This window comes from Canis lupus, chromosome 30 (genome assembly GCF_048164855.1).
Source record: "Canis lupus baileyi chromosome 30, mCanLup2.hap1, whole genome shotgun sequence".
Taxonomy (NCBI): domain Eukaryota; kingdom Metazoa; phylum Chordata; class Mammalia; order Carnivora; family Canidae; genus Canis; species Canis lupus.
Window position 1 is genome coordinate 32,769,648 of NC_132867.1, and position 21,007 is coordinate 32,790,654.

The 21,007-nt window shown below is 40.3% G+C and overlaps 2 long non-coding RNA genes across 4 annotated transcripts in view; one reads left to right on the forward strand and one right to left on the reverse strand.

Moving 5' to 3' along the window:
* Positions 1-21,007, forward strand: part of LOC140621604 (uncharacterized) — a 32,345-nt gene that overhangs the window by 6,567 nt on the left and 4,771 nt on the right. For 2 of the 3 annotated variants that reach the window (XR_012021348.1, XR_012021349.1), the window contains exon 2: positions 14,739-19,203. This is a non-coding gene — a long non-coding RNA (uncharacterized lncRNA). The remainder of the gene's footprint in view (positions 1-14,738; positions 19,204-21,007) is intronic. The other variant, XR_012021350.1, reaches the window with a different exon arrangement.
* Positions 9,502-15,911, reverse strand: LOC140621605 (uncharacterized). Its single transcript, XR_012021351.1, has 3 exons — positions 15,706-15,911; positions 14,498-14,683; positions 9,502-13,932 (listed from the first exon to the last, which is right to left on the reverse strand). It is a non-coding gene; the product is annotated as an uncharacterized lncRNA (long non-coding RNA).

Consider the following 21,007-nt stretch of genomic DNA (forward strand, 5'->3'; position numbering starts at 1 on the left):
CCTAGTACTCTCTCTCTCTCAAATAAATAAATAAATAAATAAATAAATAAATAAATAAATAAATAAACTTAAAAAAATAAAGCTCTTAGTCTTTTTTTTTTTTTATAAAAAAATAAAGCTCTTAGTCTTAAATTCCACTTTGATCTTCATATTGCCTCCACTCTCATTTTGTTTACTCTTGCCTGATATAGTTTCCCATCTTTTTCTTTCCAAGCTTTCTTTGTAATTTCACTTGGCTATTGTTTTTCATAAATAGCATATAACAAATAGTTCTTTAAAACTGTTTCAGATTATGTGTCATTCAGTGGAGGAATTTAATTGAGTCTTATTGAGATGTCTAATGTCTTTGGTCTTCTTTTTTCTTTTTCATTTTGTTTAGAGATTTTATTTGCTTATGAGAGAGAGAGAAAGAGAGGGAGAGAGCATGAGCAGGGGGAAAAGCAGAGGGAGAAGCAGACTCCCTGCTGAGGAGGAAACCAATTCAGGCTCCATCTCAGGATCCTGGGATCATGACCTGAGCCAAAGGCAGATACTTAACCAACCGAGCCACCCAGGCACCCCTCTTTTTCATTTTTTACACATGATATTGGCCAGACAGAGGGATCCTGGATAAGAGCCTTACCTCTCAAAAACCTTAAGCCTGGCTCCACTCCTCAATGTTCCAGATGTTCCCAGTGAGAAATCTGGTGCCATTCAAATTCTCTTCCCGATGTAAATAATTTGTTTATATTCTCTGGTAGCTGACATTTGAGAATTCACCAGATTAGGTCCAGGGGTGATTCTTTTTTTTTCTTTTGAAATTGCTTTTATTAATCTTACTTGGTAGTTGAGTTTACTTATATTCAGGTAAGCAGTATTCTAACTTATTTTTTAAGTTCATGTCTCCATGTTATTTTTCTCAAACTCCTAATATTCAATAGCCAATATTCTCCCGGTATGCAGGATTCTTGAATCTGTACTCCCCATCTCTTTTGTTTTATTTATGATTTTCATTTCATTGAGTTTTTGAGCTATGCTGTGAGATCAGTCAGATCATTGCTCATTGAGATAAACTTGTGCACCATTATGAGAAAGCTTAGGATGGAAGGATGTGTGGACACTGTTAGCATGCTGCCCTCTTTATGCTAGTTGCTTGGGGATGGTTTATACCTGGAAAGCAGCAGGATCCCAAACCTCTTGATGGGGAGACAACCTCATTAAGAGGGCAACTTCGAACTCCCAGGCTGACCCCAGATGGCATTTCAGTCTGACAGATGCTAGGATGAATCCAGCTTCTAGAGGAAGTAACAGTACTGATGGTTTTTGGTATTTTTTTTATTATTTTTAGATTGTTTTTATTTATTCATGAGAGACACAGAGAGAGGCAGAGACATAGGCAGAGGGAGAAGCAGGCCTCTCACAGGGAGCTTGATATGGGACTCGATCCCCAAACTGGGATCATACCCTGAGCCAAAGGCAGACACTCAACTGCTGAGCCACCGAGGGGTCCCAGTACTGATGGTTTTTGAAGTTGAGTTTATTCTTTGACCTGAGTATTTTCTGGAATCACTTCTGTTTTCCCCACCTTGTACCCTATTTACAGACCCACACACTTATTCTCACCACCTGACATGGGTCTTCAGTATTGTTACTCTTTGTCCTTGGGTCAGCTTCCTCATGAGCCTGTGAGCTCCATTTACCTTCCCGCCTCAGCTCAGGCTCTTGTCACAGACTGGGAAGCGTAAACAACAGAAATTCATGTCTCAGTTCTGGAAGCTGAAAGTCCAAGATCAGAGTGTCATCAGGTTTGGTTTCTTTTAAGGCCTCTCTCCTTGGATTGCAGGTGGTCACTTTTTGCTGTGTCCTCACATGGCCTTTCTTTAGTGTGTGCACATTCCTCATGTCTCTTTGTGTGTCCAAATTTTCTCCTCTTCTAAGGACATCCATCAGATTAGATTAGGGCCTCTCTAATGACCTCACTTAACCTTTAACTTTTTAAAGGTCCTATCTTCAAATATAGTCACATTCTGAGGTACTGAAGATTAAGGGATCAACATGTGAATTTGAGGAACACAGTTTAGTCCTAACACACCAGTATAGCTTGGTGCAGGCTTTGTTGATAGTAGATGCTCAACTAACATAATTAAAAGTTGGTTAGTTGAGGGCCTGAATGAAAGTCCCCCAGTTCTATAATCATTTTGATCAAGCAAGTTGTGTTGCATGGGATGGTACCATATGCTCTTTTAAGATAAATTAAGCCACCTGGGTGGCTCAGTCGGTTAAGCATCTGCCTTTGGCTCAGGTCATGATCTCAGGGTCCTGGGAGCAAGTCCCACATCAGGCTCCCTGCAGGGAGCTTGCTTCTCCCTCTACCTATATCTCTGCCTCTCTCTGTGTCTCTCATGAATACATAAATAAAATCTTAAAAAAGAAAAGATAAATTAAGTAACTATCTCATTATTGTCTTTTATTATCCTTAGCCAGTAATATTTTGTGTAAGTAACTCTATAGTTTTATGAATATATGGCCCTTCCTTTTTTTCTCTCCCCCTCCCCAAATATCCTTCTATTGCATGGTAAGGAAATAAGTTCAGTGCCTTAGGGCAACTTCAATCCACAGTCTCTGTGGCAGAGCCACTGGATTTCTTGCAGCAGGCCTATGTGTGTTTGTCTGTGGGGATTTGAATCTGTGTTATTGCATACTGGATTTACCTGCCTTGGGGATTAAGTTCTTTTTTATTTCTTAGCACACTTTCTCTGTTTCATCATACTTATTTCCATGCTCTGCCCCAAGCTCTGACAAATTTGAATTTTTCAAAAAGCACAGAGAAATGCATTATGCTGATTATGTCAGTTATTTGTGGTTTTTCTAGTTTATAATAATGAAAAGCTAGAATTAAAATTTTTTCCTTTGGCTATTTTATTCTTTTGCATTCTTCATTTTTATATTTTCTCTCAGTCTTCTCATTGAATTTTTGATCTCTGAAATAGCAATTTAAAATAGCTATCCAATGGTATATGTATCCACAACAGAGTTTGTTGCCAAGCATACAAAATGAATGGGCTCCTTATTCAAATGTTAAATGCCTACATACAGAGTCTATGTATAGAACTGAGATCGAGATCTGGAATTGGATTCTACAATGGATATCATCAGGATGATAGTTTCCAGTGGATTTAGGATTTCATTGAATTTCATAGTCCACCAATGCTATCTAATAAAACAATATGATATCTTCTGTGTATGGTCTCAAGAGCCAAGAGAAGTTCATGTCTTGGCCACTCTGAATCACTTGTTGTGACCCACACTTTCCACACTGTGGTTCTTTTCTGGCTCATGAGCATGACTTTCCATCTGCAGAGAACACTCTTCCTCTCTTGCCCACTGGGAAGCCTTCCCTGATCTCAAACTAGCCTAGGTGTTCTCTAAGCACTTCCAAAGATCCTAGCTGCTCCTCCCGAGCATGTATGTGTTGATTTGCATGTGACTGTTGATAGGTCTATCCCACCTTTTGGGCTAAAGGTCCTTTCTCTGCCATGGATGTCTTTGGAAACTAATAGGCCTGTGAATTGTATCTTAGAATCATTTTTAAATTTATAAAATAAAACACATTGTGTTCTGGTTCAGGGCAAGATGGAATAAACACATTCCAGTCTGTCTCCAAGCAAATGCTGCTATAGGAGTTGGTAGAATGGTGAAGACAGAATCAGAAGTAGCCCTGAACTAGTAGTGGTAAGGTATCATTTTCCCTTTCCAGAACCATCCATCCTCGATTTAGCATAGCCCAAAACTCAGAAGTAGGCACTGGTATTTGCAGAGAGAGCCCCAGGAGAAGCCCTACAGGGAGCAGAAAGGAGGTCTCCTAATATTTAGAAGAGTGGAGAAATCCCCTATATAGTTTTGTTTTTTCTTTTCTCCATTCTCTTGCAACTCAGTCCCCCAAGCAATCCTGTGGAATCAAGGGTATGAGAACTTGCAGAAGCCTAAAACCAAGGGAGGAGAGTCTTCTTTCTAATCAGAGGAACTGTGGTCCCAAGAGTGTGAGGCAAACCCCCAATGCTTTTTTTCCCTCTGTGTCCTCCCACCGTTTGTCCCTGGGTGCAGATATAGTTATGAGAAATGCATAGAAGAGCAGGCTAAGTAAAGCCCCAGATTTCTAGCCAGAGGACCAAAAAGTTGAGCCTGTAGGAACTGGAAAGTACCAGAGAGTGGGAAGAGCTAGAGAAACCAACCTCATGAAGTTGTTAATGAAGTTCTGTGCTCAGCCCTGAGATTCACAATAATAGACCGAATAATAGACCTGAATCTAAATAGTATACCATTGTTTTTGAGAACTGGACTACAAATAAGATCACTGCCCAGGTTTCAGACTGGCCACCTGATAATGTGCACAGGGACAGATCTGAAGTAATGGAAAACAGAATTTACACTAGAACTACAACCCACAGAAGACTGGTTGGAATTTGTGACCTCAATTGAACCTGGCAGACTCTGTTAGAAAGACAGAAAAAAAAGAAGGAGGGAGGGAGAGAGAGAGAGAGAGAGAAAGAAAGAAGAAAGAAAGAAAGAAGAAGAAAGAAAGAAAGAAAGAAAGAAAGAAAGAAAGAAAGAAAGAAAGAAAGAAGAAAGATCAACGTTCTCCATAGAATTTGGTCACAATCTAGAGTCCTAGAGTCTTGTAACACAATCATCAAATATCCAGGATACAGTTGAAAATTGCTCCCATTATGAAGAATTGGGAGGAATCTCAGTTTGTGTGGGAAAAGACAGTCAACAGAAGCCAATGCTTAGATGACACAGAACTTAAAACAGCTATTATAAAATACCTCAACATGTAAGGGCAAGAAGCATTCTTAAAATGAAAAGATAAAAACTCTCAGAAAAATGTAAGATATAAAGAAAAGCTGAAAGGAGACTTCAAAATGGAAAAGTGCTGTAACTGAAATAAAAATCTCACAGGATAGGCTCATTAGCAGAATGGAGATGACAGAGGAGTCAGCAAATTTCAATATAGACTAATAGGAATTATAGAATCTGGACAGTATGGAGAAAAAATATTAAAAATAAAAAAGACCAGAGCTTCATTAACCTTGTGGAACAACATCAAAATGTCTATCTTTTCATAGGAGTCCTAGAAAGAAAAGATGTGTACAGAAAATGTCTGAAGAAACAAGGGATGAAAACTTGCCAAATTTTGAGAAAGACATAAACCTACAGACTGAAGAAGTCTAGGATACTCCAAATGAGATAAACCAAGGAAATTCATGCCTAGACACATCATTATCAAACTGCTGAAAACGAAAGAAAACATTTTGAGAAAGACATAAACCTACAGACTAAAGAAGTCTAGGATACTCCAAATGAGATAAACCAAAGAAATCCATGCCTAGACACATCATTATCAAACTGCTGAAAACGAAAGAAAAAATTTTGAGAAAGACATAAACCTACAGACTGAAGAAGTCTAGGATACTCCAAATGAGATAAACCAAAGAAATCCATGCCTAGACACATCATTATCAAACTGCTGAAAACGAAAGAAAAAATTTTGAGAAAGACATAAACCTACAGACTGAAGAAGTCTAGGATACTCCAAATGAGATAAACCAAAGAAATCCATGCCTAGACACATCATTATCAAACTGCTGAAAACTAAAAAAAAAAACCTTCTTTAGGTAGCCAGAGAAAAACTACACAGTACTTATAGGGGAACATGATTTATTTAGTTTTTTTTAAAGATTTTATTTATTTATTCATGAGAGACAGAGAGAGAGAAGCAGAGACACAGGCAGAGGGAGAAGCAGGCTTCATGCAGGAAGCCCAACATGCGACTAGATCCCGGGTCTTCCAGGATCAGGCCCTGGGCTGAAGGCGGCGCTAAACCGCTGAGCCACCAGGCTGCCCATGGGGAACATGATTTAAATAGCCACAGATTTTTCCAGAAAGAAATGGAACATTTTTGAAGAACATTTTAAAAGAACTACCAACCCATAATTCTGTATTTCATAAAAATTCCCTTAGGGATTGAAGATGAAATAAAGACATTCTCATGTGAAGGGAAACTAAGAGACTTTAGTATCACCAGTTCTATTACTAAAGGAATTCCTTCTGATGGTAAATGACACCAGAAGGCAAACAGAAACAACAAAAATGAAGGGAAACAACACAAATGATAAATATTTGGGTAAATATAATAGTCTCCTTTTCATCTTTTAAGTTCTTTAAGATATATTTTGGTTAAAAATAAAAGTTATCATTGTTTAGTGGAATTTTCAGTGTATGTTGATGTAAAAAATATAAAAACCCAACCTGAGTGAGGAAGCACGGGTAAGAGAATGTATGTGGTGTTAATATATCACTTGAAGTGATACTCATTCTATATAGACTATGAAAAGTTAAATATGTATATTTTATTTTTTAAAGATTTTATTTATTCATGAGAGACAGAGAGAGAGAGAGAGAGAGAGGCAGAGACATAGGCAGAGGGAAAAGCAGGCTTCCCAGGGGAACCCAATGTAAGACTCAATCCTGGGACTCTGGGATCATGCCCTGAGCCGAAGACAGATGCTCAACCACTGAACCGCCCAGGCGTCCCTAAATATGAATATTTTAATGCCTAGGACAAACATTTAAACATTACACAAAGAGATACATAGTAAAAATACAATAGATAAATTAAAATAGAAAACTAAGAAATGTTTAAAAGAGAAAAGAAACTTAAAGAAAAGGGAAAACCTAAAAACTAAAAATAGACAAGCAGAAAACAATAAAATGGTAGGCTTAAATCCAAAGATATTAGTAATTACATTACATGTAAATGGAGTAAACACACTAATTAAAGCACAAGTTGTCAGAACCGATTTTTAAAAAATGACTCAATTATATATATTGCCCATAAAAAAAACTCATTTCAAATATAATGACCTAGGTAGTATAAAATAAAGGTTGGAAAACATATATCACTAATCAGAAGAAAGCTGAAGTGGCTTCAGTAATATCAGACAAAGCAGACTTAAGAGCAAAGAATAAAAAGGGATAATACATAGTGATAAAAGGAGTAATTTATCAAGAAGATGCATAATCCTAAATTTGTTTACCAAATAAAAGAGCTTGAAAATACATGATGCAAAAATTAACTGAAAGAAAAGATAAACAAATCCACAACAATAGCTAGAGACTTCGATATTCCTCTCTTGGTCATCAGGAGAACTAGTAGACAACCAACAAGGGTATATACTATAAATTATTGACTTGAGTTGACATTTATAGAATACTACATCCAAAAACAGCGTAATAAATATTCTTCTCAAATATACATGGAACTGTGACCAAGATAAATCATATCCTATGTCATAATAAAATTTTTTAAACAAATTAAGAGAATTGAAATCATGCAAAGTATATTCTCTGACTATAATGGAATTAGTCTGAAAGTCAAATAACAGGAATAATACCAGACCCTTGGAAATGTACAGTGTACTTCTAAATAATCCATGAGTCAAAAAGGAAGTGTCAGGGAAGTTAGAAAATATTTTGAATATTTTCTAATTTGACTATGAAAGCATATATCAAAACTTGTGTGATACAGGTAAAGCAGTGCTTATAGGGAAATTTATACAATTAAAATGCTCATATTTAAAATGAGAAAGCTATTAAACCAGTAATCTAAGATGCTATCTTAAGAAATTAGGGGGAAAAAAAGAGCAAAAGAAACCCAAAACAAGCAAAAGAAAAAGAATAATAGAAATAAGAACACAAATTAATCAAATTGAAAACAATTTCAAAACCAATAGGGAAAACTCAATGAAACCAAAACTTGGTTCTTTGAGAAGATTAATAAAATTGATAAATCTCTAATGAGAGTTGTAGAGAGAAAACATAAATGACCAATATCAAGCATGAAAAATGAGTTATCACTAAAGACTGTGTTCTTGAATGCAGCGATTTATATAAAATGGACAAATTCTGCAAAAAACACAAACTACCAAAATTCACCTGAGATGAAATATAGATAAGTTAACTAGCCCTATAACTGTTTTTAAAAATGAGTTTGCAGTTAGGAATTTGCAGTTAGAACCCGTCTGTTTGCTGAAATCTCCAGGCTCAGATCATTCTGGCAAATTCTACAAAATACTGCTAGTGATGGTTCACTAGAAAATTCTACCAAATATTTAAAGAAAAAATAAAACAAATTCTACACAATCTCTTCCAGAACATAGAACAGGAGGTAACACTTCTCAAATAAGAGGAACACCTCTCAAATAATAAGATCAGCATTACGCTGATACCAAAGCCAAACAAAGATGGTACAGTAAAAGCAGAGTACAGAGCAATACCCCTCATGAACACAGATGCAAAAATTCTTAACAAAATATTGGCAAATACCTAGCATACATAAGCACATGAAGAGATGTTCAACATCATTGACCATTAAAGCAATACAAGTTAACTCTGATGGGATCTAACTACATGCCCAGAATGGCAAAACGCTGAAAATTAAAAAACAGTACTGACAATACCAAGTGCTCATGACAATACAGAGCTGGAACCCTCATACATTCCCAGTGGGAAAGCCAAATGGCATAACTCCTCAGGAAAACCACTTGGTGGTTTCTTATAAAGCCAAACAAAGACTTAGCTACAATCCACCAATCCTACTCCTGGGTGTTTTCCCAAGTGAACAGAAAACTTACATTCACACAAAAATCTGTACCTGAATGTTTAAAGCAGCTCTGTTCATACTCATCAATATCTGGAAACAGTCCAAATATCTTTCAATGGGTGAACGTGTAAATAAACTGGGAGTACATTCCTACAGTGGCATACTATTCAGTCTAGCAATAAAAAGGATGAACTATTGACACACATAACAGCTTGGATGAATCTCGAAGGTGTTATGCTGAGTGAAAGAAGCCAGTCTCGAAAGTTCTATATACTGTATAATTCCATTTATAGGGACTTTTGGAAAAAATAAAACTATAATGACAGAGACAAGTCAGTCTTTCCAGGGGTGAGAGGTTAGTGAAGACAATGTTTTTTTTTTTGTTTTGTTTTTTTTCCCATCCAAGTTCAAACACTACTTGAGAGGGTCTGTGGGCCCCAGCTTGAAAACCCATCCTATGCTATATCCTATGCTATATATTATGTAGAAATTATCTTTTTTGTTTGTTTTTTGATGTTCTGTGTCTAGTAAAGTAGACCAGCATATGGTAGGCACTTAATTATCTGGTTAATAGAAGAATAAATGAATAAACAAGCTACAAAAGGACAAACATATAACAATATATTGAGAGATTCTAGAGACATTAAGAAAAATGAACCCATTTTGTTAACTCAACATATAATCACTATTCATAGTGATGAATTGGACTGTCTCTAATAACTCCACCAACTGCGCTTTTCTGATTGGGCCACTGACCAAGATTTGTCTTGTGTGGTTGTACTTGCACCATTCCTGAGCATCTCTTGTTTCCATCCTGTAGAGGGAACACAATTAAATCCTTTCTCAGAATGATACAGCTGTTGTCACCAAAGGTGGTAGATAACTGTCCTAAAGGTATACACTGCAATTAGTGCTTGAGATTTCCCAGGCCCTGTAGGACAGGATTTGGTAGGTGCAGTGCCAAGGCCATCATGAAACTCTGTCAATGGGCATCAATCAGGCTTAGCAAGGAGTTTGGGGTGAGGAGCACAGCTGGGCGAGTGCAGCAGAGCACTTTGCATGAGAAGGCATCGATGGGAAGTTGATGGAGACCTGAAACCTAAAGTTGTTGTTAGAACCCAAGAGCCCTCCTCACCCCCAGCCAGTAGTAAGAGCCAGTGAGAACACTTGCCGGAAGTTCTGGAAGAGTTGCACAAACCTAATGAGCTGCTACACTCTACTGACCCTGTCATGTACCAGCAGTGTCCTTGGTGACCCCTGGGAGGATGGTGCCAGACCTGAATTAAGGATTGGAAAAGGCTAATCCCTTACTTCATTAAGTCACATCTGAGATGCCCTTGGATGTAAGATCCACCATTATTTTATATAAGAAAGGGAAAACGCTGCCCATAGACTGCCGAGTACCTTGAACAACAATCCCGACTCCCGAGTCCATCACAGCAGAGTTTTTGAAATTAATCTTCATCGCTTCTGAGAAATTTAGCAACTAAACAGATATCTCAGTGACAGAAAGTAACACAGCTTGCCTGTCTTTGTTGGTACCTTCCTTTCTGAGGTTCCTAAGGCACTTGGTTGGTTGTTCCTTAGCAAGAAAACATGGACTTAATGATCATTCCTCTGTGACAAATAGTTGTTGCTAATACCACATTTACATCCTACTGTTTGGCTTCTGCGCCTTTCTGAGTACAAAATAGCTTGTCATTTCAATGCTGAATCATGGTGAAATTTTTTTTGAGAACATTTCTAAATGGCAGTTAAGCTCTCGGGTTAAACTCACAGATGCACATGTCTCACAGTCGAAGGGAGGACAGCATGAGCAGCCGCGTCTACGTGGACACACACACAGACACAAAGGCAGCCATGTCACAGCCACTGCCCCGTAGGCCAATGGCTGTTGAAAGGCACTGTTGACTTGAGATGCTTCTGGATTCCAGAGATGTTACATCGTGGAAAACTGTGCCTCTTAGAATCAGTGCAACGATTTTGTTAGATCCCATGATCTGGGAGAGAGTTCTGCATCTAAGACATGTTTCTTGAACATCCTCTGTTTGCTGGGGGAATGTTTTAGGCCTATGGTGGGAAGCCAGTGAGATAATTTCCTTGGCTGCGTGGAGCTCACACCGAGTCGGGACAACACATGATAAATGAATAACCAGAAAAGTAATCATATTGTTTTCAGTGCAGTGGGAGAAACAGACGGGTCAGAGATAGAGCTTCATGGTGGTGGTGAGGGGGTCCAGGGCACGTCTTGCATTTGTAGTGAGTTCTCTCCAATCTTGCTGATTTCCAACTGAGGGGACTTTTGGGTTTTGGTCTCTTGAGAGTCACTGATAGCCTGCAGGGTGATTGCATGCCAAGGTTTGCCCAGGATGGAGGGGTTTCCTGGGATGTGGGAATTGCAGTCAGGAAATGGGCCTTCCCAGTCACACCGGCACAGTTGGCCTCCCTTCAGGATTCTAACTCAGTTTCTTTTTGGTTTAATATTTGCATTGCTTTCTCCGTTATTTAGTGAAGTTTGATACTAAATTTACAACTGTGACTTTTTTTTAATAAAGATTTTATTTATTTGTTCATGAGAGATACAGAGAGAAGCAGAGACACAGGCAGAGGGAGAAGCAGGCTCCCTGTGGGGAGCTCGATATGAGACTCCATCCCAGGACCCCGAGATTACAATCTGAGCCAAAGGTAGACACTCAACCGCTGAGCCACCCAGGCATCCCTACAACTGTGACTTCTTTTCTTCCACTTCCATCTTTTCTATTTTCATTAAAAAAGGGGTTACTTGATAGAAAAGACTAAAATCTTATAATTCCCAAATGCATTCAGCCATTTAACAGCTCCTACCTCCGGTCCTGTGGGGGCTGCAGTGATGGAGCAAGGTGGTTGTTAGGGATGAGAATGCCTATCTACACAGCTGGAGAAAGGTAGGGAGCATCTACCAAGGACTCCAGGAGTTGAGAGCAAGTGGGTTCTGAGGATGCAGAGGAGGGCAGGGGAGGCTGCCCTCTGTTTGTAATTTTATTTTACATTAGATGAGCAATATGAACCAAAGGCTTCAAAGAACAGTAATTTTCTTTGCCTTTGAAATGAGTTAAGAGCAAAAACAATGCCATGCTTTCATGTTAGGAATCATTTCGGTAACATGGAGCGGCTTTCTGTTTTTTAGCTAAAAAAAAAAGTCAAACTCTGGACTGCAAATGCTTTCATGACTGAAATATATGCTTTTTTCTCTTTAAACCAAGGAAACACATAATTCTTGGCTCTCCCTTTAAGCTAGGGGCCCCCAGGTGGAGAAGCCATTTTCACTTGTGTGAGCAAATGTGGTTAGTGGTCAGTGACACTGCAGTCCTTATTAGTCCTCAGGGAACTTCGTGTCTGATCTCTGCCTTCAGCTCAGGGTCCAAGTGTAATGACTTACACATCCACTGCAATAGTACACAACTACCATGTGATTCCTTTTCTTGCCCCTCATCCCTCTCCATTTCATGCCCCCGTCATATCTCTTGAACACATAGTTCCTTGTTTAATGGCTAACTGCACTGAATGCCGTAGTCAGTCTTAGAAGCGTTGTAATCTGAACAAAGCAATCAACTCTCTACCTCATCACTTGTTTATTATTATATTTTTCAAGATGGAAGTTGTCCTATGGAAATGGGAGCATGATTCCCTTAATCTATGCCAAAACTTTATTTAGCTCATATATGGCCAGGGAATAGAATGTAGGTGTGAGTGTGTGTGTGTGTGTGTGTGTGTGTACACACGTGCTCATGTATGTGCATGTGCATGCACTGGAAGTAATACAAAACCTAAAAGGCTTAAAGTTAAGTAAAATTTGTAACCAATTTTTAAATTAGGTATGTTTTACGGGTTGATGTTATTTGAAAGCTGAACAGCTGATGTCAAAAATAGACTTTCCCATTCTTTCCTAAGTGTGGCAAAAATAACCACATGCCTTTCTTGGCCTCCTGACTCTCACCCCAGAGGGTTTTCTTGTATAGGAACCAACAATGCTTTGGATGGAAACTCTGGATAGGCTAGTCATTATTTTAAGATTTAGGAGATTGCAGATTCTTGGCAGACCTTGGTTGTTTTTCTAGAGTAGTAGGCAAGTAGTTGGACAAAAAGCAAGGAGCAGATCCACGTTGCTGGCTTTGGGTTCTTCGTGAACAAATGAGACAAGGTGAGTAGCTGCCCTGATCATCCTACTCTGTTCTGTGAGGGAAGGTTCTGGTGGCTGCAGTCCTAGTGTGGAGCTTGTTCTCTTGGAAAACAACAGGACCTTTCCCCTTTGCCTTTAGGCTTGCCCGCCACTGGAGGAAGACCTAGACGATGTCTGCCTGGTGCCAGCACAGCCCATCGAGGGGTTAGAAATAGTAGCATTGCTTGTGGAGGGAGAACAATCACTCCATTGTCAGATTCTTTTTTTCACTTTTCATCCAAAAGCTGGGCTGCTTTGTAGCACAGTTGGAGATACTGTGTTGAGAGCCTTTGCTCATGGCAACGTTTCCTCCATTCGCTTTCTGCTGCTTCTTGCGTTGGGAAATTCCATCCTTTAACACTGGGATTATATGTCACCATTGCTGAAATGATAGAGAGTTCACTTAATTTGCTGCAAGCATGAGAGACAGCCAGAGAGAATGGGAGAAGCATAGCATTCCCTTGTATAAAGAGAGGATTGAACAAGGTCAGTGAACCAAAGAAGCAGCAGGTCACAAACCCTCAGGAGGTCATGAAAATCTCCCCAAGTTTCTTGTCTTTAGGAGCAAAAATGATGCCTACTTAGATTTAAAAAAATTTTTTTTTTACGTATTTAAGATTGACCGTGATAATTGAGCTGGGAGAAGTTAAGGGCTCATTATTCTTGTTTCTGTACTTGAGCATGGTTTTGAAGATTTTAACGGCAAGAAGTTTTTTAGAAAGTATTTACATGCTTCTACCTCTCATCCCAGAATGATTCTAGAGCCCCTGAGTGGGTATCATGTACACATGCATGGCAGGGAGGGAGGCTTAACTGAGCATGCTCATGAGTTGGCCTCAGTCAATTTAACTGAGCTGAACCCCCAAAGCTTCTAATCTGTTGTACAGTTTCAAATGGCCTTTATTCTTAGCCATATGTTCTTTGGTCCATATCTTGAATGGATCATTTGTTAAAGACTAGAAGCACCAGCAACACAGATGCTGAAATTCGTGTTATTAATTCAGTTAATTGCCTGATGATAATCTCTTTATCTGAAGATGATCTTTTTCTCATCAAAATCTATCCCTCTGAAGATGCCCCTGGACTTCAGAAACTGTTACAGAAAGAAAAGACAGTGACAATTATGTATAATTTTGGTTTTCATTTATAAAGAACTAACAATTGTATGGAAGTGATTATAAATAGCAGCAAGTTGATTTTCTAAGCACAAAATATAGGAATTTCAGACATGCGGTCATAAAAGCGATTTTTGATGCCCCAACTCCTAATTAATTTCAACCTGTATTTTAATGTGAGCGCCAAACAGCGAACACAAAATAATTCTTTTATTGACTTCCTCCCTGTATCTGAGGGTCTTGCAATTGTCATCATGAAATTTATTGTCTCTTCACCGTTTCCTAGTGATTTTTGGGCACAGAAATGATAGAATTTTTTAGAAATAGGGCATGTGGGCACCTTGTAAGGTTTATGGGTTTTGGACACACACTCCTGAAATTCTATGTTAATACGCACATTCAGTTAAATTTTTAAATATATTGAATATTAAAGATTATACCAATATGAGATTCACAATATATGTGGATAAAATAGCAACTATTTTTTACTCCCATTCTTTATGTAATGCACCATATTGGACATCTTCTGTGTGTGTCTCTCACCTCTTGGCCCACCTTTGATGCCTGCCATTGTGGGGCAGCCACTCTGTGCAGGTGGATCCAAACAGTGCCTTGTTTCAGCTGCACCACATGTCTCTTTTTCAGCCCTGGGCTTCTCAGAGGCCGTATCCTGGTATACATGCCTGCATTACCCGAAGTTGTAAGTGTGTTGACACTTCATGAGACAACCTTCCAAAAGAGAATGAGAGTCCATGGGATAATGCTTTCCTTTTTCTTCCCTCAGGCTGAAAATTCTGATGTGCATTCTACACAGCTCCTTAGAAGGGTCCTCACAGGAGGCAAGATGGATCATGTGGCCACCTTCTCTCCTTCCTTGCTTCGTTCCCTTCTGGCCTTGACTCCTGTTTCCTGGGATCACTCTCCAGAATAAGCTTCCTTTACAAAAGCCCTTGTCATAAGTTCTGCTTTCTGTGAGGAACCATGCTAGACACTAGAGTAATGTGCTAGAATTAAGACATGAATATAGATTGCTAAGGGATTATTTGAGTTGTATATCTCTATGAGTGGGGTTCAAAGAGAAGTTTGGGAAGCACTAGACCAGATGTCTGTTGGAATCACTGCATGTAAAATGAGAATTGTCAGGTCCCCAATCTATTCTAACAGGTTTATGGGTATCTGAGTCTAACCATGAAGAACAGTAGAAGATTCCCAAGCCTTGTCAAGCCTGCTCAACACCGTGAGTATGTATGACATCCAGAAGAAGCAGAGAGCAAAACAAAACAAAACATTTTCACAGACATGTGAAGATCCCACAATCTTGGGAGTCTTCTGCACTATTTCTGGGTCTAATTATAAAACTGCAAATGATGCTGCCCTCCTCCAAGGAAATTGTTGACTTGACTCTAGGGCATGGTCTCTGCCTACAGATAAAGGTAGAGGAGACCTAGGAAGAGAGCCTCTTCGCTTTTCTCCTGTCCATCCCTGGGAAGGGTGGCCTTTGCATTAGCCAGATTATTGGCTGGATGCAGGATTCTGAAATCTACTTAACTCCCTGTAGTCTCTCTGTACGTATAGTGTCTAGGCCAGTGGTTCTCAAAATGTGATCCCTGGGCAAGACCATCTTTTTCTGAAGGCACACTTTCTCCTGAGGTGGTAAGGGGACAGGGTTAGAAATGCCAATTCTCGGTTCCCTCCCCAAATCTCTAGCAGTCTGTCCTGATAGCTTTCCAGTGATTCTGATGCCCGCTTACATTTGAGAACCGCTTCCTTGGGCTTTTTCCTTCTCACCCAGGCTTGTGTAAGCTTTGGGGGCCTTCAATGTTGATTTCACACTCCTTCCCAGAGAATGGGCTCAGGAAACAAAAGATGCCTTGATTAGTCAGGAGGAGAAAAGAGGCTAGAACTGTGTAGGCAGCTCCCCAGCTTCTAAGCAGATCATATTCTGGACTTTGGAAGTCAGCTGTTTGGAATGTGAGCTGTTTTCCTAGGAATGGTAGAAAGGTTCCCACGCCAGCACACAGGGCATATTTAATCCTGAATCTAGCTGAAATACTGCTGTGTCACAATGAAAAAGAGCAGATCACAATGCTCCAGTAGTATTAGCAACCACTCAAACAGAATAAAGTGATAAATGAAACACAGAAATAGTATTTTATTTATGCTCATGTTGGTGAGTTAAGGAAAGGTGGATTTGGAGGCAGAAGAAGAGGTATAAACGGGGATTTGTCAAGACTGAAGGAGTTGTTGGCTTTCCTCTTTAGATTGTCATGATACTAATTCCTTTAGTTCGAGTTTTCTTAAATGTGGTTCTGGACTGTTACTTTTTTTTTTTTTTTTTTTTTTTGGAAGGCAAGTTTCACACTAGGAGGGTGTAAAGAATTCTGAGAAAGTTGGCAAGAGCTAAAAAGGAGAGTGGAAAGAGTAAGGGGATTAAAGAGAATGTGGGTGTGTTTTCTGTTAACATGACCATCAACAGAGACAGAATTACCTTGAGTTGTGAGCAGTAAGAGATGGATGAGTCAGGATTTTCTCCCTGACAAAAGAGGAAAGAAAGCAGACAAAAATTGACCACACAGCTGGTAAGCCAATTTTCATTTTGATAAATATTTACCAGTAGATAGTTGTATAAGAAAAAAAAACAACCTGGCCGCCTGTTTTGAGAACCTTCTCTCTCATTGTATTGCCTTGAGACAATCACATTTCATGGCCCTTGTCCCCTCTCTGACCACCGATGGGCAAATGACCAGAAGCCTGACAGTGTCCACTGATGTGGTGTCAGAAGGTGATTTGGACCACTCCGCTGTCCTCCTTTCTCCTCCTAGACATTTGAAATAAGGAATGCCCAGAACATATATGTTCAGTCCGTGATGGGAAGAGGTACATGGCTAGCTGTGATCACTTTACACGTTTTCAAATCAAATGCTTCTAGCTAGGCTTTCTGTGGTGGCTAAAATACTTTCTTCCTGGACTCACTATGCCTTTATTAACCATTCTATTTTTGTATCATATGAATTATCATCACTGATGGTTGAATGGCTGGATTTAGAGAAATGTGGTAGCCCTAATGGAATTAATTAATTGAATAATATTGCCTGACAAATGGCTCTGTATACCGAAGAGGGCTTGAGACTTAATTACTGATGTCATTTATCTGTCTATTTGCACCCCAACAATAAGCGACTCGTTTCTCATTAACATTGGGTCATTTTCCAAAAGGAAGAAAAGAGGCCAAAATATCAGGAAGGGGAAAAAAAATCGATGTCTTTGTTCCCCACCTCATTATCCTGATAAATCATAACAGACTCTGTTAATTAGATGGGCAGCCTTAACTGGCTGACTCCTGTCCAACAATTACCTCAGAAAGAAGCACCACTGGGAACATTGCCTTCCCTTGGGAGGAGATGAAAGGAAGTCTGTAACAAAAAAAAGGATCTTTTCCCCAGCCATGCTGGGGGGATCACAGTTGTCAAGGCAGATTTCTAGACCAAAGGGCGGGACCTGTTTCAGGGACAGCGCCTGTGCATTATGGCGACGTGGGGTATCTGACACTGCCTTCCTAATCTAAGGCTTAGGTAATGGTGCTCAGTGCCTCCAACTCCCCCGGGGAGATTAAAGCCTAATTAAAACAGGGGAACAGGTGTAAGAGGGCCTGATTTGATCTGGCCAAATTAATTGCTGAGATTGGGCTTGCAATTGGTAACTGGAAACAGTGAATTAACTATCACCGGAATACAGCTAATCCCTTGGTCTCACCGAGACTGTGTATAAAACAGACTGAACTTGCTGGGAACACAAACACAGAGGGATTTGAAGTGAAGGTACGAAGCATCCTTGTGTGGGAAAGCCTCGGCAATGAGCCTATGGCCACAGAGGGTGGCCATACATCCCAGACTGCCTGCCCGGGATAGTGCTGGTTTGTGCCTGTTGTCCCTACAAAATTGTTAAAAGTGCCCCCCTCCATTCTCAGAAAAAATGTCCTTGCTTGGACAATAAATTAAATGATCACTGTATTTCAATGTCAATTTTAAGCTCCTTTTTTTTCTTTACCAGAAGAGTGGTTGAACAGCATTCCCCCAAAAGGTATCAAAGTCCTAACCCTCAATACTTATGAAAGTGAACTTATTTGGAATTTAGGGTCTCTGCAGATGATTAAGGTAAGATGAGGTTATTAGGGTGGCCTCTGATCCAATATGACTGATGTCCTTAGAAAAAGGGATCCTGGGATATTTGGACACAGAGGCATACATGCCCATATGCAGATTGCCATGTGACGATGGAGCCAGAGATGGACATGGTGCTTCTCCCAGACCAGCGGTGCCAAAGATTGCCAGCAAACCCAGGAAAAGCCAAAAGGCAGGTCTGGAATAAATCCTTCCTCATGGCCCTCAGAAGGAACAAACCCTGTGGACACCTCAATCTAAGACTCCAGCCTTCTAGAGTTCTAGAACTTTGAATCAGAACATTTCTGTTGTTCTTAAGCCATCCATTTGTGGCATTTTATTATGGCAGCCGTAGCAAACTGATTTAAGTGGGCACTGGTTTCCAAGTGTCTGAAAACTCTCTCATTGCTCTTAGTTTGTATAGTTCACAGAAATAAGCTGTGTTGGTGGCAAAGACCGGTACCAGGCTGGTGTGAGAAGTCAGTGAACCAACACTGGTTTCTCAGGCCCAGGTGCTGGGGATGGATGAAGGAGAAACAGACATGGATCCTGGCCTCCAGGAGCCAGCAGTTTGATGGGAAGGGAGGTAATGCAGGTGACCTTGTATTTCCTTAGGTAGATATAAATATGTATCGACTATGCAGAGGAGGGAGGGAAGCACATCCCTAGGCTGAAAAGAAAATGCCTTTCGAGAAAGGGACATCTAACTTGACCTGCTATGCAAAGGTTACCTGGATGAAAAAAAATGAGGGATTGCAGGAGCATGTGTGAAGGCCCTTGGGCGAGAGGGAGCCGGAAATGTACACCGCATATCCAGAGAAATCCAACTGCAGAAGCAGAGAAACTGGAGAGGGTTGAGTTCCAGGTGAAGCCCAGTTCTTCATCCCAGCCCTCATCACCCACTTTATCAGAGGTTTAAAGACACATCATGTTCGAGACCCTGTGCTAGGGACTGGGAGATTCCAATGGTGGAGACTAACGGAGTAAGCTGCTAACCAAGCAGTTGATGGCCTAAAGCTGGGAGAACAGGTGGGAAAAGCCAGAGAGAACAAAGCCACCACTTCTGTCGGGAGATTCAATTCCTCTGAGGTGAGTCTTGAGGAAACGCTATATGCAGTGGCTTGGGGGTGTGTGTGTGTGTGTGTGTGTGTGTGTGTGTGTGTGTGTGTGTGGAGGGAAAAGGAGAAATCGAAAATGTCTATGCCAGGTTCAGAAGAAGGGACCCTTTGGTCCCTGAGCTCTCTGGCCAATAGTTTTCATGTGTCTAGACTTGGAGAGGTCACATATTCTGTCCAGAAGCACTTACTCTTTCTAAGTGTCTAATGTGATTCTATTTCACTGAAACTGAATTGGAGTTGCTCCTTGTCTAGGTTTCATTTAGGGACATGGCAAGACATTTTAGAACATTCTACAGAAAGCATTTGTGATGGCCTCTTGCCCTTGAGGAGCCGTGCCCCGCATCTTTGGACCTTGGTTCCCAGGACCTACCAACATGATCCCATCTTGGATTTAGGTTTCTAGCTCCTTGGCCAGAGTCTGAGGGAATAATGAAATCAATACACTCAATCCATATTGTGCATATGGTTTTGAACTCTAGGTTTGGGGGTTCTGAGGTGCAACCCAATCAAAAGGGCCTGTTAACAGCACCATTTGTGAGAGAGATTTCTAGGTTGGATGTTTGTCTTCTGCAGTTGACTTCGATTATCTGTCTCTGGTGGGCCCAGAACAAAAAGTTTTGGTAAGGCAAAACTAGGCTCTGATTTTGTAGGCATGGCATTCATTATGTAAGCGTACAGGTCTATGTTTCAAAATGAAAAATAACAATAATAATTAAAGTTTCTCTAGGCTTCTTGTGTCCAAACCACTCTTGCAAAATCACCTTTGGATGAGCTTTAAGTGTCAGCAAATCAGAAACATGTGGATTTAATTTCCTTTGAAATACACCAGGGGACCAAGGGGCAACAGGGCTTGGCAACCAGCTTCTTAGGGTTTGCCAAACCCCAAATACCTCACACTCTGGAAGAGCTGTCCCGCTGGCCCCCAGCAGTCTTATCTGGCCAGTCCAGCCGCTGCATTTCTTGCTATCCCAACTAGGTTTTCTCTAACCATTAGGCTGTTCTCTTGGTCCATTTTAGCTGCCAGAAGGACACTGTTAACACCACCCACATGCATAACAGAACTTTGGAAGAGGGACCAGACTGCAATGAGGTGTCAGGTTGGCTTCAGTCTTATCTGGACGAACAGGCCATCTTTGCAGCCATTACTATGTCTTTAAAACCCAAACCAACTGTGAGAGAGGTTTTTCCAACTTGACTTCTAGATGGGAAAATATTTTGCTTTTATGGTGGATGATGGTATTGGGCCCCAAATATATTAGGTTTCATGATCATCCATCACTCATGCATATAATATGAAACATGTCCATACTCTGCAAAGACCACAGCCACCCCGCCATTAGGTTCCAAGGTAAATATAGGCCCACAAACCTCCTGGAGAAACAGAGAAGTTTCCTTCGAGGAGAGGAACCACAGTTGTGTAGTTGTGATGCATCTCTGAAACCCCTATCCCTATCCCCTGGTCTACTCTACCCAAAGAGTAAGGATATGCCAATAGATCTGTGTCGTTCTCTGGCCCATTGTTTTTCTTTCTTGGTATTAATGCTTCTCTTTTTCTGTTCTATATTTTCTATGTCTTGTGTCTCTTTTGCCTTAAATACCAATGTACATTTAATGCAAAGGGCCAACTGAAGCTTTAAAAAGTACTTTTCACATCCGAAACAACTAATGCTTTAGTGCCTGTGTGTCATATGTTTACATATACTGATTTCTTTGTTATCCTTATCTTACTGAAGGGGCAACAGAGGCAGCGCCAGAGAGACAGAGTAACCTACACA